General features: G+C 40.9%; 1 protein-coding gene across 2 annotated transcripts in view; it reads left to right on the forward strand.

The window, feature by feature from the left end:
• The window catches only part of LOC124159417 (serine/threonine-protein kinase NLK2), a 487,693-nt gene that overhangs the window by 65,341 nt on the left and 395,698 nt on the right, over positions 1 to 26,654 (forward strand). The window lies entirely within an intron of this gene.

A 26,654-nucleotide genomic window follows, 5' to 3' on the forward strand; every position in this document is an offset into this window, starting at 1 on the left:
AACGTGATGAAGAGAACTCGGCATGATTTAACATAGATTTTCCTATTCGATCGCATTGGACGATTGCAACTTTTTTTTAGCAACAGCTTATATTTGCCTTTGACACCTATTTTACACTAGGGACCACCTGCCCAGGCGGTACTTGAACCCGCGACCTCTTGTTTGGCGGACGAGGTCTTCACCCTTTAACCCATCGAGATCGGCATTTTCGAGAACGATCATTCAGTGAATAACAACATTGTTTTGACGTAACTATGGGTTAATCGAAGAATGGAGAAGGTGAAGTGGACGGAAAGGAAGGAGAAACGACGAAGTTCTGGACATGGTGGGTGAAGGGAGACAGTTTTTAGATGAGATAAGAAGGATAAAGAAGGTATGGATGAAGGGAGTACTTAGGAGCAGGGGATGTTGAAAACAGTTATGGAGGGTAGAATGTTGGATAAAAGAGGGAGGGGAAGGAAGAGAAAATAATTCTTAAATAGGGAGTAGGCCTAGAATGAAAGGGAGTAGGCCTAGTAGTGAATTGAAGAGGGAAGTACATGAAGCAAGGGGAGGCTTACATAATACATTTTTAGTACTCCATGGAGGCCTACCTTAATCGGTAGAATACTTGAATTATATGAACAACAGTTTAAACGTAATGAAGAGAACTCGGCATCATTTAGCATAGATTTTCCTATTTCATACCTTTGGACAGGTACAACTTCATTTACCAGAACGGTCATTCAGTGAATAATGATAACATCACTTTGACATTAGATCATTGCTATAATTTAATCATAGTGGACCACAGTTCGGGAATGTCTTCAGCCGTGGAAATGAGTCTGACTGAGTTTGGTGGAGACGTCGGGGGCGTGGGAGTGCTTTGGACGGTGGGAAAGGAGGACGAACTGCCTCGGAGGAGGGAGATAAGGGCGGAGTGTGTGTGCTGCCGGGGTGCGTTTCAAAAGGGGGGGAAAAGAGGGGGGGAAGGAACTCCTTCGGCAGAACCAAGGTCGCCGCCGTGGAAGCCGGTTCACTCACTCCACGCCGAGGAGGGAGGGGGGAGGAGGGAAGTGCACGGGGCTAGTGGAGGGGAGGTAGCTGGTAGGGGAGGGGCAGGTAGAGGAAGAAATGGGGAGAAAGCAAGCGTAAGGGTAGCCGAAGGGAATGCTCTCTCGGTCGAGTGTGGGTTGTGGAGGGTTAATGGTAAGGTGTGCCCCGCGTGGGTTGAGTGGGGGTGGCACAAAAGGTGCCTTCTTTGGTGGGGAGGGTGGGGGGTTGGGAAGGGTCCTTGAGAGAGGACAGGCAGGGCAGGTGTGGAAGTAGTGGGGATTAAATGGGGAGGGCGGTTCTTTTTTTTTATTCTCCCTATTTTTTTATTTTCCACAAGTTTTCGACTTGGATGTGATATGGAGTGTGGGAGTGGGATGTTTTTTTTCATCGTTGGAGCAAGTGCAGCTCATCCACCCCGCGGACGTGAGCGTGCGTTAAGGTCCCGGGTGGAACGCGGTTTGATGATGCGTGATGGATCTTCTCACCCTTTTGCTCTCTTCTCTTTCCGTTCTTATTCCCTTTGTCTTATTTTCAGTCCTCTTACCTTTTCTGTACTTGCGTGGGTAATCCGAGTCGGTCGCTAACTAATTTAAAAAAAAAATCGACCCCAAAATTAAACTTTAAGGCCTGGTTACGCGGGACATTAATACGCAATAGTTAATGTACGTTTGCGTCAATGATTTTGGTGGACCGGAACGGAACATGTACTAATGCATGAACCAAATTAAAGAACAGGTTCTATTTTCCGTTCATGCATTCGCACAAGTTGGGTGGTTACACGGTGTATTTTCGTGTTCATTCACGCGTTCATACATTTAGACATTAACCCGTACGTGTTTAATGGATCGTGTAACCTGGCCTTAAGAGTACCTTTAGAGTATCATCTTTCTTTAAGTGATCCACCGTGAGTTAGTGATCTGAAACAAATGTGTACTTAATTACAACTGTAGAGAGTTGATTCAGGCATAATCTGGTGGTAATATAAACGTATTGTGAATGGAAACTTACTAGCAATTTTCCACGAGCACTTTTATTCACACGACCTGATTCATTAGCATTTCGTATTATCGTTGAAGAGTGTTTGTAGGAAAGAATAAAAGTATCTGTAGGAAATTGCTGATAAGTTTTAATTCACTTACGTAGCATGTTAAAAATAAGAGTTTAGCTATATCATTGACTAATTTTTAGGAAAAATATTTTTAATTGACCTTCTTCAGCATTTTGAGTCGGCTGACTGTACTTTTTGAATATAGCAACATATTTTGACTCGGCATGAATTAGATAATTACTCCGAAAATAATAGGCCGCCGTGCCCACGTTTCATTTTATCAGCTTATCCTTTAACCAACCATATATGTTTCCGTCGACGAAACTGCGTTTATACCCAGTTTTGGGTATACATCGGATGCCCAGTTTTGAGTTTCCGAGAAAATGACTGTTCTGTATACTGGGTGGCGCATGGTCGCTTCTTGAAAGGCTCCCAGACATTTAGGGATCTCCTCCTGTGTTAGACTCCTTTTCCTCTTTCGTTCCCTTATTTGCCGCGGTCGAATTTCTTTATTGGTGGATCACGTTGTTTCATCCCAGGAACGGTTTTCATTGTTCTCTTCCCAGAGAAAATTTCTCTCCCTCTTTCTTTCCTCCGCTTTTATTTCTGTCTCACTTTGAACGCAGTAATGGGGAGCAGAAAAATCCCCCGGTGTTAAATGTTCCGTGAGATCCGTTTAGGTATTTTTTCTACTTCTCTGACGTAGGGAGAGAGTGTGATACTTATGTTAGTGAAACTACGTGACCGAACCAACGTTCGTGTATTCACTAACGCTATTATGCATGCATAAATTCGCGTACCGTGGAATTGGATTTGGCCTTTTCTCTATACCCTCCTTTATAATGCCACTGTGCGATTGCTGTTTTGACATATCTACTTTTCAATTGAATTCCCCATTTTATTTGTGGCAAACGTGGAAAAAAATTCGATGAAATTTCACACTCGACATGTTGCTTTTGTTAATTTCCAGTCAATCAGTTATGCTCTTAAATTTGGCGTTATATAATTTAACTTTAAACTTTGACTGCTGAAAGAATTGAATGAAAGGTTCTACCATTGGCCAAAAGTCTTGCGATTGGTTATACGTAGCTCTTGTCTCAATGTATTATGTATATTTTAAGATTTTTGTATGCATTCTTTTTATAGAAGTAAATTATTTCAGCTGCTGGGAAATTCATTGAAGTTTGCTGAGAGGCAAATAGTTCAATCATTTTATGTATTTTTCTAGCGGATCACATTGTATTCTTAGTTCAGCGAAATTTGTCTTGTTAGCAAAAAAAATGTAAAATTTGGTGCCTTAGAGAAATCTCCAGGCCACCCTTTGTCTTTATTATGCCATTGTCGTAATCGCAAAGATATTAATACTGTTTCGGGTTACAACCTATTTGAAGAACAATATATGTAGGCACCTGGACTATTTCTACCTATGGTCACTCTTAAGTCAATTCCTGGTAACGGTTGATTCCGTTGTGAGACTAGACTAACGTATTTAAAGTATTAAATAGTAGCGTATTTAAAGAAAACTTGGACGTTCAGTAATAATGCCCCATTTGCAGTACACATTTGTCTTGGCTGTCCGTGCTATTCGCATTTCCATTGTTTTTTCGTTTGGAAAGGACAGTGGTCTAGGAAGAGGTTTGTTGTGCGAGAATAAGAAATCATCGTACCGTTGAAATTGTGATTCGATTCGTGCTTGGGGAAGGCGTTAGTCATTTTTTTCCGTGCGTATCCGTTTCTTAATCTTTTGTCCACTCCGCTTTCTTTCTCATAATTTCATTTTTGTTTTTGCTTTCGAAGTCATTTGCCTCGTTCGAAACACCATGCGGCGTTCTTTTTTTTTTTTAAGTTTTTTTTGTTCAAACGTGCGTGAAATCAGTTGCTTAACCCTGGTTTAAAGGAGCTCGCCAGCGGAAGCAGAGTGAATTTAGATGAGCTTCCCTGAGGGCGGTGGCCATTTACTCAGATTTCACGGGACTAAAAGCTCAAAACCTTTGTTCTTGGTGTGATTGAAGATAAGGCTGGGCCGTCAAAATGAAGGATATAAAAAATTAATAATGGCCGCCCTTATATTTCCGTTTATTGTTATATAGGCTTTAATTTTGCGGGAAGGTTCAAGGTACCCTAATTGAATACATTTTATACCAAGTGGATGTTGGACGTTCCTTGTTAGTATATCGTGAGGGCGCTCAGAAAATCCTCCCCTTTCCTCAGAGCATTCCTGAGTTCAAATCTGCATGTATTACAATATAAATTAAATCAAATTTTTAAAGAGTGACTATTCATTATTAGTGTCCTGGATTATACTTGTTTGAAGTTGGATTGGCTGACTGGATCCCTCCATTTATCCAGTGTCTTTAAACTGTTGCCGAGTATCCTACTTGACTGGCCTTAAATATAGCCTTGAGGTACTGTCTGTTGATCCTCCTTTAAGACCTTCTCCTGTTCGTGGCTCCGTTGTTTATATCCCTTTTTTCTGTGCTTCATGATGTGGAAAACTTACTGCGTTCTTCTTTGCCATATGCGTTAGTGATAAAACATGGGAAAAAAATCATAATCATTCTCTTGAAGATCGCTGCAGGAATTAAACAAAAGCGTCCTACTCTTCAAGGAGATCGAAATCATGGAGAAAAACTTAGCACCTCTATTTATCATATAAGTTTTTTAGGTTTCGACTCTTATAAAATGTAGGTGCGTTCAAAGTTTACAGTTTTTCTATCAGTCGTCGGGTGGAGTGTTGCACCGTCAATTCACTACTTCGAGCGACATTCATATTAAAAATTATATTTTCTTGTATGCTTCAATTGGAGTAAGGGAACATGGTGGTCTACTGGGTCGAGCATTGAGCTGCTGATAGGAGGATCGTGTCTGTGGCTTAGTCGATGGTGAACTCTACCCTCACCTTACCAAAATTAACCTCCGGGTTGAATCAGTGATTGAGTGAAAACTTACTTTGCTCGTAATTTGAATTTGATAATTTTACCCTTTACTTTTAATTATTTTTCTTAATTTGAAAAATAGGAAAATTTTGAACAGGATCTACCTAACTTACCCAGAAAGTTTCTTGACAATAGCTTGAGTTTGACGGGAAAATTCAGTCATTAAAAAATACCGGTTTATTCTATCCTAACTGGAATGTATAAATTGTGGACATTATCCATAAGCCCTGTTACCACCCTATTTTTTCTTAGTAATAGATAGTAGAGTAATAGATAAAATAGAGTAATAGATATGAGGTAACTTCCCTAGGTGAAGTCGAATTCGATTGAATACATGAGGCGGATCACGTCATTGGGGCAGCAATGCCGCGAATGCTTCCCGGAGAAGCATGGATGGGTTCACACTTTCTTTTCACTCCAGCCGTTTTCCTCCCTGTGTTTGCTCCAACCCTCTTTGGGCTCACCTGTTCTCTCGCCACCCCTTCTTCTCATCCATGCACCCTCCCCACCGGCCGCGGTCTTTCACTTTCCCCCCCGACCTACCCCAAACGATCCTCGGAAAGTGAATGTGCTTTCTTAAGCCTCCCCCCCTCCCTCCCGTCACCCTCGCCGCTCTCCCCCCTTACAGCAGCCAGAAGCTGCCTCTCTTTGCCCTCCCCTTCTCGCTCAGTCATTGCGTTCACCCGTACTCCCCTCCTTCAGAGCACCTCCCAATCTCCCATCCCGAGCAATCTCACCGTTTGCAATTTTTTCCCTTTGGTCGTCCGTCTTCCGATTCCTCATCTCAACAGTCCATTCCGTTGGTTAGTTTTTTTACTATAGTAGCTTGATGGGTGAATTGAGTCCTTATTTTGTCGCTATTCTAGTATTGTAAATAGCGTTTTGGGTTTACCGAAGTTTTTACGTGCCCCGTTTGGACCCTCGTACTTAGCCTCTCGGAGAGGGTATATTGATATGCAATCATTATACTTATGTTAGTGTATGTTCCTAATTTTTCCGGTTTCTGTGCAAAAGAAATGAATATAAGATTTTATATCGGGGCTAATTCAAGAAATTAATTTGTGATAGTTTAAAGTTAATCACCTGTGGATTTCTGTGCAGTAAGAAAGACCACTCTACGAAAGTGCCCAATTATTTGGTACCCAGTTTTCAATACAATTCTTTTTTTTGCTTTGATGGCACCTGGAATTTAACGAAGACCATATACTAAACCATCTAAAGCTATCCTCCCCATCCCTTCCTTCGGTAGTATTGTTTTACTTCTAGCATTGATTTTGTATACTTATTATTCTTTTTTATGATTATAGTGAAAACGTTTTCTCTTTAAAACTTAGTTAGCGGAAAAAGGAAGAAATCAGAATTTGAATGAGCGTACCTTACTTACTACGAGTAGTTTGTTCGTGATGTGTTAAAAATTTAAATTGTTACCATATGACAAAATGATGGTCGGTTGAAAATAAATATCCATGTTGAAAAAGCAAAATGACTTTCTTTACGATTATTTATATTAAGTGGCCTTTATTCTTTACATTTTTCCATTTCCTAGTAATAATATCTGCATCTTCATTAGCGTGGGTTAGAATGACCGTGTATGCTAAACGCAATAAATGGATTTAGTTAAAAATGTAATCACTAAACATAAATGTTGGCGTTACGTTTCGGCTATTGTGCATCTACCTTCAGCGCTCTGTTATCCCTTGACTCTTTCGCAGAGCGTCCATCCTTCGAATTAGGAGATCTCCCGGGAATGAAAGTCGCGAATAATCCCGTCCCTCTCCTCCCGAGTGAGCCATCGCTCTTCTGCAACCGCATCCGGAGCTGTCGGTCGCCTTCTTTCCTTAATCGCCGGAGAAATCACGCCCGTCCGCGCAATGACCACTTAGCTCGCGTCACTCGCAATTCTGACGAGAGGCTTCACTGTAGAATGCCAAGCCCTCTCGTCCGCCGAGTGGGAAACATTCCCGCTCGGCTCCGACATTAATCATTCTGGTGCGTGCGAGGTGTGACTGCGTGTGGGACCGAAAACCAAAGGCTCTTGGAGATGGAAGCCCCCGCTGAAAACGGACGCGCCGCATAGTCTGGACGCGTTATCTTCCGTTCGCTGTGAAATTAGTGTCATCGTTATGGCGGTGGGTTGAGTGCAGCGAGTGATGGGAATTGATGTATCAGTAGTGGGAGAGAACGATGTGGGTATCTGATGTGGGCTTGCCTCTCAGAACATCGTAAATCATAGCTTGGCCGCAGCCCATGCATCCGTAGTCCTTCTCATCCCTGCCCTAAGGTGCGCTAGTTCATGTCGGTTGTACCCGGCGTTATCTCCTGTGCCTAACTATGCGAAGCATCCAAGGCTGTGCGTCTCGCATTGTCCGATGTGTGGTTACCCAATTCCCGTTCGCAAATTAGGCGATTCGTTTTCCTTGAGACGAGTTTAGGATTGTTTTTCTCTCGTTTGGAGTTAATTAGCACTTCTTGTTTCTTTTTGGTCCGCGACGAAAATATTCCTCAGGTAATGTATGACGGAAGGCTTTACCCTCGAATGATAAGCGTGGAGACCCCCCTCGGATTTTCACTATGGTTCAGAAACTCCTTTCCTTCCGTTTCATTTCATGATGTTTTTTTCAGGAATGTCTCTGATGCTATCCGCCCTAATCCTGAGTTCCTAGCTTGTCATTATGTCGCGACGGGACGACACTGCTACCTACTGGTAGGTCTTCGGTCTGGATAAGGTCCCGAAGGGGGAGCGAATCAAATGCTCATTTGGGAGTAATTAACACAGTATTTATTGTTCGTTCTTATTCAGTTCTTGCACTTGCACGGGGAGGGAGGGATTTGAGGCTGGCGCGCACGGAGGTGGAATGCTTGGGCAGAGAACTTACGTGGCGGCGAGTAGGGAGAGGCGGTGCCGATGTACGTGGATCTTGTTGTACCCGGCTCGATTCCCACTCGAGTCGTCGTTCGAGATCTACCGCAGCTCCCGCGTCTAGGTCCCGAAGAGTCCCCCGAGGAGAGTCGTAGCAGTCCCCGAACGACGAACTCGCTCTGCCCAAGCACTCCGCACTTGCTGTACTGCCACGAAAAACTGTCCACCGCGGGCCACAATTTCTGCCCTATATAGCTATTTTCTTGGGGTGCGGGTGGAGGGAAAGGGGTCGCAGCGGGAAAGGGTAGAGTACCCTCGGGCGTGGTCCGAATTCTAAGAAATGCTACTTGGACCCACGCACCCTAGGGCGGGAAAAGTAGCGTCCCGCCTCCTTTCCCGCCACGCAGAGTATCTTCCGATTACCACAATTAGCTATAACGGAGTGATGAGATACTCTGCTCAATGAAACCCTCTGATCTCAAACTCTTATTAACCCGCCACTGAGCTTGACGGTGCCTTACTGTAAGGGTGAAATGGATAATAGAAATGTGCTATTTTCTTTATTTATAATCGATAGGATGGTCTATGCATAAGTATTAATTTAGTTTATTAAATGTGTTTCTATTTGTCGCAGTCCCCTATTGCCTGAGACTGAAATCGTAATAACGTCCTTTAAAATTACTATTCATGGCAATAGGTAATGATGATGCTTTCCGATGGTAAGGGCTGCTGTTATTGAACTCATCCTTTCGTGGACAATGTTTTCCAAAAATGAAGATTAAATTGAATGTTGATTCATATTCTAGTATCGATCATGGACTGCATTCTTTTCTGTAGCCTCATATTGTTTTTCCTGAAATAGGATCTGTTGCTTTCCCGGGTGAAGTTATTTAATAATGAAATGATCTGTAACCATGAGGTGGAATTGTGGATAGGAGCAGCAGGGAAGGAAAAGGATTGGCCATCTATAAAAAGTCGGGAAAGATAGAAATATAGAGGAAGAAGTTTCTATAGGTAGCAGGGTACGTTAGATGTTTATCTATGGATTCTATTCGATCCAAGGTATATTTTTTTGGGATCTAAATTAAGATAACTGCAAATAAGAGCTGGCGTAAACCTAATCCATTGCTTTTTTAGGCCTCGTCAGGTGTCGTGTCGTTGAATTCACAGCGATCGACTCGACTTGACCTTCTTTACCTATCAGGTTTTTAAATCGTCGTCGTTAACTTGGACACCACTTCCTCATCCCTTATCTCAGGGGAAATAGTTTCTCTATTTTTTGTGCGGCGCACCTCAAGGGGTGCTTCTCGCTAGCTAAATTCGTCGATTTCAATAGAATTTGGCATTATTTGACCAATTGGTAGACCATAGGAGCTATTCTCCCTGCGACTTGCATGTTCCTCCCAGCGAAATAGAATCTTTGACAATGAAGGCCGAGTTTAATAGTTCCTTTCTTGCATTGTGTTGTAAATTAAACATTATGCACAGTTATTTCTTAAATCTGGTGAAACCGGTTGTTTAATAAAGATTTTTAGCGTAAAGTGTCTTGAATATTTTTTTTATTGAATTTTCACAAAGTTGAGGCCAAAGGTACTCAACTTGCAATTCCCATTATACGATACTGAGGTTGGTTTGTAAAACTTATGAGCTATAGGCAAGCAATTATTGATCGTATCTATTGTTTAACATGCTCATAAATGTTTTATGTTTTATCCTCTAGCGTTATTCCGCACCTTTTACCCATTATGCTCGGTATTCGTGTTTCATATACGTATAATTTTACCCGCGCTAAAATCATGTTCACCTGAATTTAAACTGTCATAACTTCGAGGTGAATTCTCCGAATTTCCCTTTAATTCATATCATCCTTTAAGTTTATTTGTATTACGTGCAAAACTATTCAGAATAACAGTTCTTACTGTTGGTGGCATGAAAGTTATCATAAAGCAGTGATTCGTGTAGTAAAAAGATTTATCCAACTGTTCACTACGTAGTTATAAGGCGTCAAAGTAACACGTTATGGCTGTAATAGGACGCTTTTTTGAAGCTTATATCGGCCCTTGTATGCTCAAATGTTATTTAGATGTTAATTTTGTTTCTAAAAGATTTCATGGATTGATTGAACACGAAACAATGTTTTTTAAAAGTTGATGTTTATTGAAATAAAGACTAATTGTGGAGTGTTGCGGTTCAAAGTATTATCTCCATGATATTGTCCCGGATATGGAGTAAAATCGAGCATTGCTTGGTGTTAAATGCAAGTGAAGGACTGTAATTGAATTATAGGGCTGGATTTGCGGATTCGGAATCTTGTATCTCATTCCCGACCAGATTATTCTCACCGATGAAATCCAAGATCTTCGGCTGATCGGAAGAAATGCCGTGGGGGAGCGTGGCTTAAAAAACATGCTCGCTCGTCCGCGAGAGCTCGCACTAATTAACACCCACGAGGAGAGAGGCAGAGGAAGTATCGACGCCTGACCAAAACGATCCCGTATTTCTTTCAGACGCCTTTTTGCCTCTGGCTTGGAACTATTTTAGGAAGTTGTGCTATTGCGTGACTCAAAGAAAATACCTCCAATATTTCAAATAATTGTTTTCAAATCAAATTTTTTTAGCTGGATGTTAAAAAGTTATAAATTTATTTACAGTATTCATAGTCATCGAAAGTCATTTTTGGTCATTCATAGTTTTCGAAAGTCGAGAATTGGTTATTAATTGATTTATAAAATTAACACTTTTTAGCATCAGATGAATTCGAGAATAAAGCCGTTCTTGCTTCAAATAAATATTTTGACTTTAGTTTTTCCGTTTTTGTAGACCATTTTCAATTTACTAATAATTCCATATATAATGTCATTAGGTGCCTAATTATTTTTATCACGGTATTTGCTATGTCACACGATATTAATGTTTTTCGGAATAACGTTTGTTATCAAGTTGCAATCTTATTGTCCTCGGATACCCATCATTGCCCCAAGAATCTGCAGAAATATGTGGGATTTAAATTTTATTTCCGTGTGATAGAATGTTGATGACAAATTTTTTAAGCAATAGTTTATTTTGCTCTTTTAGTGAAAAGGAAATTTGCGTCGTAGCTTTTTTCCCTCCTCCTAGCAATGTAACGTTCTTTCATCCCAAACCTCCCTGGCGATGGGGGGATGTGAGTCAACGATCTTTCCGAGTCGTTCAAACAACACGAGTCGCCTCTTATTTTCTCTTTTTTTCCACGTGCCTCTTAACTCCTGCCCAACACTTTTTTTTAACCCGTGCGGAAGGTGGAGTTGTCGTGCGTGCACTGGCGCCGCTCCCCCGCCCACCCCCGCCAACCAACCCCCGGCATCCCCCACCACAGCTCCCGCGTCTTCCTCTTACTCCCGCCCCCCGCCCTTCAGCACCTCCACCACACTCACGTTAGAGATGAACTGTGAATTGTCAAGAAATCGACGTAACCTATGGATTGGTCTTCGTTCTTCCAACCATAACTTGTGGTCACTATAGATATTCCTAGGCAGAGCCGTTGATACACAATATAATTCAATTTCTCCAAAATATGTTATTAGGCATAAGGTAACTTTTTCTCTTCAGTCACCTTATTTTTGTCTTAAAAAATGTTTGAGAATTTTGTCAAAAATCAATGAGTTATTCCGTGTAAATACGCCCCTGTCTCTTCAATTATTTACAAGGCTTTTGTATGACATCAGTTGCACAGTCGGTCGGAGTTGTTGGACATTTTCTGGAGCAAAAATTTGTTTTAAAAGTGCAATTAAAACTTATTTACTTAGATATAATTAAACTTGGTTTTCTTATACCTTATTTATTTCCTAAGTGGTATATTTTTCCAAAATATTTCTGATAAAGCGCAACGATAATGGATTTCTTTTCTATTCCGAGCACCGATCGCTGGCTGTCAACAATGTTGTCAATTTTCAATCCAAGCTGCCGAATAAATTCAAGCTACTCAAATCAGATATTCACGTGCACCTGTGCATGATTGACATCATCGTTGGTAAAATGACAAATTATGCTAACCCTTGAGCAACTGGGTACGTCGTGACGGGTTATAAAACATTTCTCAATTCTATTGGGGAGCGAAATTTCCATTTTTATGTTTGTGTGAAAAAAGTACTCTGATCAAACTTTTTTTGCGCATGAATTTTAACCTAACCCACCCTTGTTAATAAATATTTTATTTAGATCGCTGCTTAATTAATATCATTCAGTGATTTCCAATGGCAAAGTTGCGATCTCTTGCAGCAGAGTTAACGTTTCAATGAAACTTTTATGCAACTATTGATTGATTCCAATGCACTGATAAAAACTAGTACAGATTTTAAGTGGTCGTGCTAGTTGAAATATCTATTTCAGGTTCACTATATCATCGCAAGAATTTTCCTTATTTGCATATGGGGTGTTAATATCTTGCTATTATTATATTCTAGATTTATTAAATGTGTGCTATGTGCAATTTACTCACCTATCATGTAAATCTTCGATTTGTAACAATGGTTGTCTCAGTTTTGGGCACAGCAGTGAATTTCCTCGTATTTACTTCCCGATCATCGTCTCAGTATCATCACGACAACGGGACCGTTGTCTCTCTAACCTCGGTCGTAGGCAACCTCGGGGTTTCTTTCGATTTTCCTTTCTGCCATGCACACACCGCAACACACTCGACATATTCCTCTTCAGCAACTCGCACCTTCCTCCCACTTGGCCGCTGTCATTCCTGTTGCCGCGTCTCCCTCGGCTGCATCCTCCCCGCCCCGCGATATGCTGCCGCTGCTTAAAGGGCCTTCCCCCCTGCCTGTCGCTGGTTCAACGACCGTCGGGGGTGGCGGTGTGTGTACTCTCGGCAGCAGCTCCTCTCCGCGGGGCCCGCTGCTCCTCCTCGCCCGCCCCTCCTCGCGGGACAAATCGCTCTGGGGTGGTGTGTTTTCTGTTGCACCAGGAGCACGGACCTCGCTCTCATGTGTGAGCGTGGAGGTTGAGGAGACCTTGGGAGTAGTATGAGCGCGTACCCATCCCGCGCTCATTCTCTGGGTCGCTGGCCTGTCTACGTGATTCAGTTGAGCTGGGGGTGGAGAATATCAAGGAGGAGGCTGCATCCGATATGCTTTTGCTGTTTCCCCCGTTTTAGAATTCTTCTTTCTGTTGTGTTCATTTCGTGTTTCTATGTGTTTCGTTAATTCATATAGAAGATCATAGATCACATAGATAGCCATAGATCTCATAGTGCTTTATTCTTTCTCTTTACGGCGTCATGGAATTGAGGCCTGGATACTTAAACCGGTAACCATACTGAGTTCTACTTTTTACGTTGTCGATGTATTTAGCGTCGAAGTCGTGCATTAATACATTTAATTTAACTTAACGTAAAAAAACCCTAGGTTGGGCAGAATCACAGAACACACTAAAAGAAAGATAAAAAACACTCACAGTAAGTACTAAATTTTCGGTGGCGTATTACCACCTTCCTCAGAGTTAGGTAGGAGACTTAATTTAACTTTATGTATTTGAAAAGGGTAGATGGCTTAACTTGCATTATTTTTTATCCAAATGTAAATAATGGGCAATTATTTTAACTAGAAGCCGAAGCCATGATCGGAATGTAAGGTATTGGGTAAAAAATGCTTGTGTGGGAAGTTACTAATTAATATTATTTCAACTTAATGTCGTCAGCTGTTTTTTCCGGCTTCATTTAAATGTTGTAGTTTTTGCAGTTCCGCTATTCAGGTGATAGCGCACTATTACATTGTTAATTTCGATGTCATCGAAGCATCGAATGTACATCAGGAAAGCATGCCTTTGGAAATTATTTTTTTTTGTGTATCTCATTATGCGTATATATTTGGTTTTTCGTATGGTTTGTGTCTCCATTACGTGTACCCTTCTACCTTACTTGTTTTGTTTTTTTCTTAACTTCTCCGCTCATGCCGAAGAGTTATTGTGTTCTCGCCTCCTCAAACCATTTTTTTCTCCTCGTGTTTTTATTATTTCGTCCTTTTCTCCGAGTCTGCTCTGCCTTAGTTTCCTCGGGAAAAATGTACCCATCTTCATTTCCCTCGGATTGCTAATGTATACTCTCCGTCGACTTTCCCCCCCTTCCTCGGCCCTTGCCTTTTTTCCCGTGGAGGGGAGTGCCCCTGGGTCCTTTTTTTTGAAGGGTGATGCCTTTGCTCCGTCTCTTCTCGTAATCTCGCTCGTGTATTAAATTGCTCGAGGCCTGCCGAAATTTCATCGACTTTTTCGTAGATGGGGTGGATTTATGAAAGCTTTTTTACTCTCTCCACGAGGTGTATTTTTAGAAATAACCTTCTACTTAGCTCATGTAAGCCTTTATGGTTGCATGTCTTGATTAAAAGTGTACCAACCTTCACGCGAATGAATTGGTCTCGCCAAAAAATGTGTCAATTTGATTCCCTCGTGATGTGCTTGTTAGTCTGCGATCTTGCGCTGCTGAACTGTTCTAGATGTGTGCTTCGGTTGATTCAGCGGTTCCTTCTAGACTTTTTGGGCATTAATTCAGAACGCATCCTTGATAATTTGCCTAATTTATCCTTATTCATCGCTGCCTATTGTTCGTTTTTTTCTTGGAGGTTATCAGTCTTCTGGATCCATGCGAAAAAAAAATTATATTGACTCTTATAAAATTTATGTATCAACATCTCTATTCGTATAAATAAATTGATGCTTTCTCTGTTTCTAAAGTTTTAAATTTATTTTCGTGAAGTTTAGATATCCCCTCATTTTATAATGCTTAATTTGAAAAATGAAATGCAAATCCTTGTCAAATTTTGAATGAATGTCAGAAATATCCACTCTTTGATCCTTCCAATGTTTTCATTTGGTCTTCAAGCCAGCCGCGGATACGTGGGTAGCTGGAAAAGATGCCCGCGGAAAAAACGGAGAGGCTCTATGTAATGATTGCTAACATCACGGCTTTGGCTAACAAGGGTTCGTCCACCTGCGCTGCCTTGACCGCTGCTGTTCGACATTCCGTTTATAGCCTCCCGTCTTCGGCCAACCAGATTTGGCGTCATGACAGGGGCGATAATGGTGACACCTGCTTCTCCCTTAGGACGAAATCCACTTCGGCCCTGAAGGATTTGCCAGAGGAATTGAGGGCCTCTGATGTGATGCGGGTCCAAACGCTAGCCAACGAGCATGCGTCGTCTTGGATGAAAATTTATAATCGCATTCAATGAGTTCATTTTCTTGTTTTTCTTTTGCATCCGCTCCCGTTAATCATTCTGTTTACAGATCATTGTCACTCTCTCGATGAGATTTTTCCGCGCTAACGCTATTGGTGTTTTATTAAAATACAATACTTAGGATAAATTAATGAGTTTTCTTAAAATAGTTAACATGTGGTAAAAATTAAGATGTTTATTACTAGTATTAGGGGCATACGCCATTGTTTCACATTCAATGTATTAAAAGTGTATTTTGCTTTTGCTTTAATGGGGACGACAAATTTTGTCTCTTATTAAGCCTTTGACCCGTAAAAACCGTTCATCAACTGTATAGGGGGAGCATTTTCTTTTCCCGGTTCACTAGCGACTTCCAACTTTCCACAAAAAATCTCCGTATGTGTGAGGTATTACTCGTATTTTAAGCTTTGTAGTTGTCCTCTAATATTCCTTCCTCCTGTCCATATCTTGGGTGATGTGAAATGTAAACACGTCAGCAGGCTATCCGTTTGCTATCTGCTCGAAGAGAAATCTTACATTTCACTAAGGTATTTTTTCTCATTATAATTAATTTTTACTGCCAGCACCTATGAGTGACCTCATTCTCGGCTAAGACGGGCGTATCCGCGTAGAAAGTGATTGAATAATGAAGCGAGAATAATCTTCAAATGAAATGCTGCTGACTTTTTAAGTTGCCTAACATTATGTGGTATGTTCAGCATTAATTGATATGTTTAAAACTAAGTTTACCAGTGTGAGAGTTTATTCTTATTACGCATGTTCATGCGGTTGAGATTTGTGGGACAAAATGATGCCCTAAATAAGCTATTTAGTTCAACGGCCTCTCGGTATGATTTGGCGGGATTTACGCCGTTTCTCTTCAACTTGAAAGAGGTAAAAGACCTTCATTTTATTACGTCACCAATTTACCGTTTATCCTCATAGGTTTGAATGATTCCGGATTTGCTTTTAAATCCCGGGAAGCATTTTATTTCCTTCTTACAAAATTTGCGGGATACGTCTGTACCCAGCCGCGTCACCCTCTACACATCATCATAAGCCATTTATACGCATATCTATATTTAAAGAATGCCCTCTAATACTCGTGTTCTAAGATTTGGAATCCAATGTTTCTGCCCAGATTTCTGTCCACACTGTTACTTTTCCTGTATTTGGAATTTTTACTAGCCTGCGAAACTCTAATTATATATCCATGAGGTAATACATAATTGTACTGCCTACAGTGAAAAAGTGCCACTTGTTCGTTTAGTTATTATGTGGTAAAATTAAATATGCTTGGTCTTTTTTCTGCCAAAATTAGCCCTTACATATATTTAAGTGTATTTTATAAATTGATATCTTTCAGTCAATAGTATCCATCCGGAGGCAGCCATCTGCTAGAATTTTATGATAAATTTCTAGCTAACTATGCATCTAGCGGGAAAATGTGCATGTGAAATCACTATTCTAATAGTGATTAAGTCGTTTATTGAAATCTTGCGATAAAATATAATTGTATATTTTTAGATAATGTACTGTCGTTGAACGTGACTTTAAATTCAGGGCCTCGTTTATTGTTATGGGAATTGGTGAGGATTCCTTATTTTCATGGATAATGCTCGACTATGATTCAACTATTCCTTTTCCAATCTTTTTTCTCTCATTCGATATGGTAGGGGGAAATCGTAGTCGTTTTAGGCTCGTGGTTCATGCTGTCGTTATTCTTCTCTTGGGTGCAAGAGTTATATCTAGATATTCTATCCATGGTGTCGCTTATACCCCCGCTGAAACTTGAGACCGGGGATCGAGTTTTAAGCTCGTTATGACTACGCAAGGGAGGGAGTTGAAAAGGATTCGTTGGCTTCGTTGCTCCAGTTGATTCTCGTCGAGTTGTCGTAATTTTCTGTCGATCGTAAGCATGTGTGGAGTGGGCGTAGGCACTTGATACGTCCGTCCTCTCACCTTGAGCATCGGCACGGGGAGCCGGTTGAGTGAGGCGGGCGTTAAAGTAGTCGTTACGTCGTTGGTTCGCGTGTCTTGAGGAATGTATAACGACGCTGGCTGCCAAGAGGGAATGGGCCTTCTTTGACTTCTCCCATGGCTTACGAGGTAATGTCAGTTTCCTCTCCCGATCATATGAAAAAATACGAATGGCTTCATGTAGGCGGAGGGAATTGCTTAGTTTTATTTCTGGTCGAAGCGCTCACGTCAACTTGATCTCGGAATGAAGATGACGACCGATTTCAGGTCTTAATTGTATGGCAGAAGAATCGATACAGTGGGTGAAAACGGGTTGTTTTCTTTCCGGGAAAATTTTATTAATTTATTGGTTACGGTTATTTTTTGCGTTGCCAGATTCATTCCAATTCTAATATCTTATACAAAAAAGTTAGAAATTTTATAGTATTAGTACTATCAAGTAAAGTTAATTGCGTTCGAACTGAATAAGACGGTTGTTGTAGTCAGTTATCATTTTGTCTCACATCGGCGTATAACGGTGATGCCACTTCATTTTTCCTTCTGGTCATGTGTCGTTGGACGCTCGATCATCCCCTCTTCAAAATTCTTCACTTCTATGTCACCTTTTAATGGATTTTGTCTTATTTTCATCCTATTTTATTTTTTCATTCTTTCCTCTTGCCTAATTATGCAATTGGCCGAATAACGCTGGTTTAGAAATCATTAAGAATTGATTTTTACTGGAAAGATTTTCATAATAAATAAATACTTGTGGATTGCGCGATAAGTTGTGCATGTTTAACAAGCGAATTTTAAATATCAAGTATATGCGAAGGAAATATTTTAAATGTTATTTAATGCAATTAATGATAATAGGGTGACCAAGGCTTGCACCATTGCTTCACCATTGCTAATATTTTGCTAATTCAATGATTGGTACTGACAGAAACAGGGCAAAGAAAGTTCTAATGTTTTAATATTTGGCATCTATTATATTTTATTTTCAGGATACGGCATATGCTTCATTGTTATAGAATTTAATGATCATCAATCTTCATATTGTGTGTGTCAATTTTTTTCACGTCTTTCTGTTTTAAATTCTTTATCGATCGTTTTGTATGTAATTTTTATATTGTAAGTGCGATTAGTAAGAGAATCAGTAACAAGAGGCTTCTTGACAGGGATGGCTGGCTATTTATTGAGGGGATAGATGGATGGATTTTTTCGCCTCTCCTTTTGTCTCTGCGATTCCCGACGTCATATTTCAATCGGCGAAATTATAAAAAAAAATCTGTGTCGGCTCGTGCGTCTTTAATTACTCTCCCCGACGTTCTCTTGTCACCTTGCCTCGGACCTTGTCTCGTTCTTCTCCAATGCTTCCTTCAGTGCGAAAAATATTCCATCACCCCCTCCTCCCTTCCGCCCCTTTTTTGTGCCGACCCTTCTTTTTTTTCCTATCAGCGTTTCCCGCCCACGATGAGGTGGCGGCGCTGCGGTCGATGTCTCATCTTCATTCAAAGCCCATCATCGCCGCACAGCACGGGAGGAGGATAGGGCGAAAGTGAAAGAAGGTCGGTCCACCCAATCCTATTCCCTGTCTCATCCCCTCTCTCCGTCACTCTCCTTCCTCTCATTTCTTCTCTTTTTCATTTAAAGCGTTCGTTTTTCCGTCCACGACCGTCGGACGAAAATAGTGAACGAAGTATCTCGTTGTGGGAAGAGGCTTTGACTATCTTCTTTTGCCCTCAAAAGCACGTTGTTTACGTCATAATGTCTCATTCTTTTTCTCTCTCCTGGAAAAGAACTGAGAGAGGAATTGGGTTCAGGATAAGAGTGGAAAGAGTAGATGATCTAGTGAGGACGTTGGATATGGAAGGGAACAGATGCAGAGAATGGTGAGCATTATACAGGAGAGAGTGTGTTTCAAAATACTCTGTGTATCGTGGAGAATATATGTTGTTCATGTAATGGAGATCGTAGTTATGGGCACTTGGGTATCGGTTAAAAGAAAAAAAAATGAAAGGGCTAATGATTAGATAGAATACAGATCGCCATGTGCATAACTATAAGGAGAAATACCTACTTATAATTGAGAATGAATGGTTAGTGATATCATACTTCTTGCTTACTTTCACATGAACGTACCGTTACCAATAATGTATCCGATTATAATTATAGAAAACTAAATTTTTGGACATAGCAGTTGGAAGGATGAGAAAAAATTGGACTATATCAAATGAAGCGAATAGCTTTTAAGGGAATTAATAGGAAATGACAAATATGCTCTTCAATTGAAGTAGCGTAAGAGAGAACCTGGAGTGGTCTAGTAGATTTCAAAAATGCTCTCGGGCGTTCTCGAGACTTGACTTTATTTGATGGAATTCCTTTACTATTAGGTACTTTTTATTTTACGAATTTCTGTGCAATTACATACCTTTACGTGCACATCTCGTTCGGAGGTATTTCCTACGTTGTGACCCCTTCCGCCATCCTGCGACTGCTATGGAATTGTTCACTCGATGTTTAGTTTTTTCTCGACGTCTCTTCTTCCAAGGTTATATTCTTTTATTTTTAGGAAATCCTCCCTGACTTATCTTTGTCATTGTCTTCCTCATTTTCACCAACCATTGTGCTCGATCCTTTATTAAAAATCTCCAATCTTCCTCTTGAAGTGGACCCGTTCCCTCAGAAAATTACTTTTCATCTCGCACGGTTGATTTGGCGACCTTCCTGACTCCGTTTGATGGAGATAGTTGATTAATTTTGTCACTATTTTCTTCTTGAATCTGAGTAAGTTCAGAGAGATTAATCGTTGAACCTTAATTTTTTTTCCTCATAAGTAGATATTACTTGAGTTAATCCTGCGAGCAGTTTTTGTGAGCGCCTTGTAGCCTTGATGATATCGCATTAGTATCGCATTGCAAAAAAATTACCGGTTGTGAAGCAGATCCTATTTCTGTCTTGTGCTGTGATTTTTCTATTTCTTTAATCTTTCCTCTCTTCATTAACGTCGAACGTAAGTTCCGCCAACGCATGTCTGCGGCCCTCAACTTTATGATTGTGATCTTATTTTTACCATCTGACGCGACCTAGTTTTTGTGAGGCGTGTGTGGGCTACACTCATTATGTTCGTTTGCACGGCCTTTCGCAACGTGCGGAGAAGATATTGATCGTCGATTTTCTGCAGATCTTTTGTTTTCTCGGTGAATTGTGTTGTTTTCTAGGCTATCTGACTTGGTCCTGCGTAGACCTCGCTACAACAGATAAACACAGAGACATGAGCAAACTAATAGATCAAAGGCGTATTAGGCTTGAAATGCTGAGTTCTTGAAGTTAAAAAGCGAAAATTCTTGAATTTTTTCCGAACATTAATTAATTAGGGGAGGGAGTACTTAGCGGGAGAGGATGTTGAAAACAGTGCTAGAGGGAGAATGATATCCAAACGTGGGAGGGGAAGGAAAAGAATAGGATTTTTAGATAGAATGAAAGGGAGTATGTCTTACAGTGAATTGAAGAGGGAAGTGCATGATGGTAGTGGAGGCATCCGGAATTCTTCTTAAGCACTCCATGGGAACCTACCTTAATCGGTAGAATACTTTAATAATAAATAAATTAGGAAGTAATCGAATCTCCATTTTTGCAGTGATTTTTATTTCTAGCACGTGAATTTTCTTATACGACAAGAGAGTTAGGTAGAGAGCTACTTCAAACTAATCTTTGAGTTTTTGACCAATGGTGATGAAACATTAGCCGTCATTTTGCCGAACTAAGGATATTTATGTTGGGAATGAGGGATATAAGGAGAAATTAGTAACATTAGTGTGTCTCTTTCCTTGCAAACCTTCCTTAACCGGTATGCTAATTGTAATAAAAGTTTTTTTTTGCTCGGAGGTAAAAATACTGGGCAATTTACCTGCCCTTCATTTTATTCATCTCACTCCCTCTGCGACTTTACTTGAAGGTGTTTTACACTCCCACCTGGTGGATAAAAAGTGAGCGTGACGAGTCGCCCGTGTTATGATTATTACGTCGACTTTTTTATTCGTCATTTCAGGGAGCCCGAAATTCGTTTCACCCACGTTGGCCTCATTAGGCGCCCGATTCACAAACTCATTCCTACTTCCATGGAGATATTATTGGGAGAGGGACTTTTGCTTCTGTGCAAACATAATTTGCAAGCGTTCCTTGGCTGATCGCCTTATTGTAGAGTATAATTATTTAAAGAAGAATAGATTCATACCAATCAAATGGCAATATATTGAAATATTGCTGCCAGGAAAATCCGACGTTTATTGCCTTAAGATGAAGGCAGGTAAATTTATTTCCCTAGTCTCATTCGAGAAGCTTGCGATAGGCCAACTGGCTTCATAAACCAACACAAGGGTGCTAATATCATTATTCTTTTTGCCTAATATTCACTGGGTTGCCTACCGTTCAATGTAGATTTACATGGAGTATTTTACTGACCACCCCGTCCTATCCTTCCCACATTTATATATATAGCTATCAAATTACCTCTTCCGTAGGGTGTTTGTTAACGAAATTTCATGCAGGCCTCTGTGACTACGAGGTAAAGTCCTCGCCAGCGAAACCGAAGGTCGCGGGTTCGAGTCCCCCCTGTGTAGGTTGCCCCTATTCAGGATACGGATGTTCGTGTACTTTTAATTGTTAAATGCTATGGAAAACCCTATGTAAGGGCCAAATAGCTCTGGTTTAAGTGGTTTGGAAATGAATAAAAAATAAAGTAAACAAAATACCCTTTACAATTTCGCCGGTTTTAGCAGGTTTCGCATTCAAGTTTATCGCAGCATTACCTTTAACTACCTCTCTTTTGGAAACTCAAAGCTTGCGTGGTTTAGTGACAGTTACTTCATTCTAATTGCCTGTAGACTGAAAGGGTTGCCAAGCGACACCTTCTCGGCCGCCGCAATTGCTCTCGCAGCAGCCGCCGGGTCGTGGGCGTCCTTGTCCCTGAAACACCCGGAGGATGAGGCTGGGTCGAGAGAGAGGGAGAGCGAGGAGTGGGTGGATTTGGGTTATCGTTTCGGCGGCCGTGCAATCGGGTCTGGGCGATTTCGTTTCGCGCTGCCCTCCTTCGTCATCGCAATTGTCTGGCCTCGGTCTCGCCACTCTTTTGTCTCGCTCATCGTCTCGGGAGTGCTTGCCTGCGCAACACCCGTGATGAATGCGTACCTGCGGGCTTTTCTCTCCTCAGCCGTGCCGTGGAAAATAGGTGTGGGATGTGCGCGGTGGGAGACGGCGTGCTTCTTTTGTTGATAGGCATGAAGCATCGTGCTGAAAGTGAAAATAACTTTTGGATTACGCTCTTCATTGCAATTAAACCGAACCTGGTTATCGCCCTTTCTGCCATTTTCATGTTATGATAAGCTTACCATGATCTAACATAATCTACCAAGTGATTCAGCCCTAAGTTTGTTTTGGCTAGGCGAGGGTAAAGCTCGCTCCGGATTAAAGCTACAAGCGTGGGAAGTTGCTCTTTGGGTAGGGGAGCAGTTCCTTTTCGTGGGCCACTTCCGACTTCGAGGATTTCGTGGTGGAGGAAAAGTGGTGAAACACGTGTATTGGTTATATAGGTATATTTTTATTAAAGTAAGTAAGCATAAAATGCCGTTTTTTAATGTTAAAAGACTTTCTATCTTTCACAGATTTAAAGGGTGATTTTACAGGACGAGTATGTAAGATCATGATGGCTTAAGGTTTGGAATCTTAATGTTGCAAATTATGCTCGAGACGGACTCAAAAAGTGCTTTTTGGCTTGGATAATTGGCTAGTCGCCTGTTTTTACGTGCTTGTTTTATAAAAGAATAATGGTTTACTTTCGATAGTTTTTCTCGATTAATACTCTCCATGTAAGAAGGAATACTCTCCATGTACGTTCTTTTCGTTTCGTTTAGAGCAGCTACCTAAATATGTATGTGGAACTATTGTCCGAATTTAGGTCGACGACACATAGTTAGGAGTAAGGTTGGTAACCTAATAAAGCAAAATAAGCGTGGTAAACACCAAAAAAGTGCTATTACACTAATTATACGGTAAATAAGCTAAGAAATTGGCCGGCCTCGGTGGCGGTAGAGCAAAGTTCTCGCCTGCCAAACCGCAGGTCATGGGTAGGTTGCTCCTGTAAAGGACATGAATGTTTGTGATACTCCAAAGTTGTTTTTAGTTACATTACATCGCCGAAAAGGCCTTTAATGCGCTGTTTTCGGGCGATGAAGATAAATTTATCGGCATGTTTCATACGCACTTCATTAATGTAAAAAAAATGATGGCTCTTATCGATAAACATTCCCTTCCTGCCAAAGATATTTTTCTCTGTCTCGTAAAAAAACGGCTACCTTAATTTGCGTGTGGAATTCTTTTTAGCGACACGTGCCGAAAGTGTGAGCTCAATTTTTCTTCCAGTGAGTGAATGGATCTTCTCGTCCGTGAAGGCCCGTGCCGAAATTGGCGCTCCCATTTATGCCTTCATCGCAGTCGTAAATAATGAACTGTACGCTTGCAGTCGTCACTGAGTGAATATCGGGGATACTATTTGTTTGGAAGTTATGCACAATTTCGCTACTTATTCTCTGCGAGTGCTCCTCCTCACGGCCTCGCAGTGCCCCATTGAGGCCACTCTCGCCCCGTCCGATTTACGTGTCACTTTTTCTATCACGCCGCAAGCGAGTGTTAATTATATTCCTTGAATTTATGTAAAAAATGCTGCCTGCTTCAATTTTTCACCGGAGGTTACCATCCCCGTTAGTGGCGATTTTAATGATCATGACCATGCTTTGGAGTGTCCTCTTACCAATTAAACTTACCATTAAAGTCGTTTATTTCCCTATAATTAAGCAACGTTTTTTACATTTACACGATGAGAATATTCGCTCTTAGGTCACATCGGATCGAAGTTATCTAAACAGAGAGATAATCAGATGCCTAATACGAGAATTTGGACGTGGTGCGAGGGTTTGCCTAGTAATCTGAGGACTTCGGTTAATTACCAAACGAATGCGCTATAATTTTACGGTACTGGTATGTACGATCGGATTGCATAAATGCTAGGGTGGCTGCGCATTAACGGGAAGCTAGTGCAAACAATTAAACCCCAACGTCAGTATTATATTGAGAAATGGAAAAAGTCGGCAAATGCAATACATATTTAGGAATTGATTTATTGAAATCATAATGATTCTCCCTTTTCGTGAGCATTAAGTCTGAAGGAAGTAAAAATCCATTAAATTTAATGGAAATAAATTTGCTATCGTAATAAATAAACATGAAAACTAATGCTGATGTCGTAGTCAGCCAATCAGAATCATCGCTCAAATCTCTTGATCTTGGATTTTACCGTTTCAACCCATTTCGCAAGCGTAGAAGCCAAAAATTGCCGTTGATCATAGGTATTTACCTCCTGGTATGTTAGTACAATGAGGAAGGTCATATGAATTGTATCGTGGGGTTGAGAGGAAAAATGCTCGTCCATTATGTCTGGCTGCTGGTAGCCATCGTTTTCTCATTATATCGGGAACAAATTGGGAGTTGGAAATGAGATTCTAGGATTTCTCTCCTCTCAGCGGTGTGTCGCTCGTAATATGATCGGATTAGCTATGCTTTGCATAACCTTATGAAAGCACGGTTATTTGTAATCACCGGTTTAGTGCGTAGTTTAACACGTGTTGGCAATGCTATTAATGGTGCATGCCGTACTTTACAATGAGTTTTATGTCAGTGGGTTTATTTCCTTTGAATAAAAGCATCAGTAACGTATTTCTATTCTCTTTCAATTTATTAAATTCAAATGTTTTGATAAATAATCGCCATTTCCCATGTCAATGATAGTACGATGGTTAGTACTTGTTGGCCACATAATCAATCGAGAGTATAGTATTTGTTTTTATTCAATTTGGAGTCATTCTTTGAAATAAAACCGTGAATCAATGCCCTAATTTGTTGCCATTTATTCAATCTGGCGAAATATTGTAAAAATATACGTTTATATAACTTGTGAATGAAATATAGCATTCGTAATACGTGCGATTGTGATGACGATATCTATTGCCCTGTTGAAATTGTCTGTGGAAATGAAATTTATAAATTTATAAAGACATTATCGAATGAAAATGTAAGTACAAAACTGTCAAAGCATTTATTTTATAGAGCCTATTCTTCCTTGTCCGGAATCTATGTGGAGCCGTTGTCAACGTCTGGTCCGTTTATATAACCTTTCCCCTCCACCTGGTACTTTGTTTTGTTTCCATGGCATTGGGACGCAGACATCTGCAGGTTCTCGAAAAGTGTGTCATGCCAGATAACGGGAAAAAATTTTCATATGTGTTTTTTTTTCGCTTTCATTATTTTACGAAATACTTTCCCTGATTCCCGCCCTGCTCCCTCATGGCTTTTTCACTCCTCCCCCAGTATCTCCCACCCCCTCCCTGTGACACTTTCCCGGCGTTGCCCCTCCTATTTAGTTATGCCTCTCCCCCTGATGACCTACATCCACCGCTGTCTCGCTCATATCTCACCAAGACCACTGAACGCGGAAAAACCGGAAGTCGGGAGAAGTTGGCAAACTCCCGCCGAAACCGGAGTTTCGCTCGTAAGGAACTCGCCGCTCGCGATATCCCGCCCGATCCTTGTCTATCCTTGTGTTAATCTAATGCGACCCAATTATAATCCATCCTGTTCCTCCCCACCCATTACTCAACCGTTCTCTCAACTCACGCCATAACCGCCCAACCTTTGGTCTGAAGGTACGGATCGTGTTTCTAAAATTATATGTGCCAGAAGGGGTGGTCGTATTTGCTGAGAAGAGTAAATATTATGTACAGGTATTAGGTCTTGATGAATTGGCTAGCCTTTTACGAAATCGGTTGCCTACGAATTTATTTCAGCTGTACTCCGTCTTGCGTATTACGTACTTTTACTATCCAATACCTTTTTATGCACGAGGCTTAATCACTTTGAATTATGTAAATAAATTATGATAATTGATATTTACTATAAAGACTTGATTATTTTATCGTTAATTGTTAAATGGGTTTTAACACCTCTATCTCTCTACTGACAACACCGTTGTTAAATGCATATTTGATTTGTTCTACTTTATTCTGTTTTATCCCTTCTCTAACGCTTGTCTTTTCCTTTGTTTTTCAGGTAAGTTTACTCTAGCGGTGGCCTCGAATTGCAGTGGGAGTCCGCTTCGCAAGGACTCCGGTGAATGTGAGTGGATGTCGACTGACGGCAATGAAGTAATCGAATTTTCAGATCCACGCGGTTTCCGTTCGGCAATTATCCCGCGCGTCGCCAGCCGTGATCAAATTTTAGAATCGCCGGCTTTGAAGGGAGTGGGGGAGTTAAGGGAAAAAAGGGTTAGCCTTGAATTCCATTGGTGGAAAATCAAGGCGAAACGGTGGCTGAAGGGAAGGAAAAAAATTATTTGACCCCTACTGAGCTCCTACATGGCGGTGATGCATGATGGCTGAGTCAGGGTTGTCATCTCTTTTGCTTAACAAATTTCCCTGTTGTGCGGAATCGGAAACACGTGACAAATTTCACTTTGTGAAATCTTTTTGCAAGCTCCAGTCATCATATAATGTTGAGACACTCTGGATCTT

The sequence above is a fragment of the Ischnura elegans genome, chromosome 5 (genome assembly GCF_921293095.1).
Source record: "Ischnura elegans chromosome 5, ioIscEleg1.1, whole genome shotgun sequence".
NCBI lineage: Eukaryota > Metazoa > Arthropoda > Insecta > Odonata > Coenagrionidae > Ischnura > Ischnura elegans.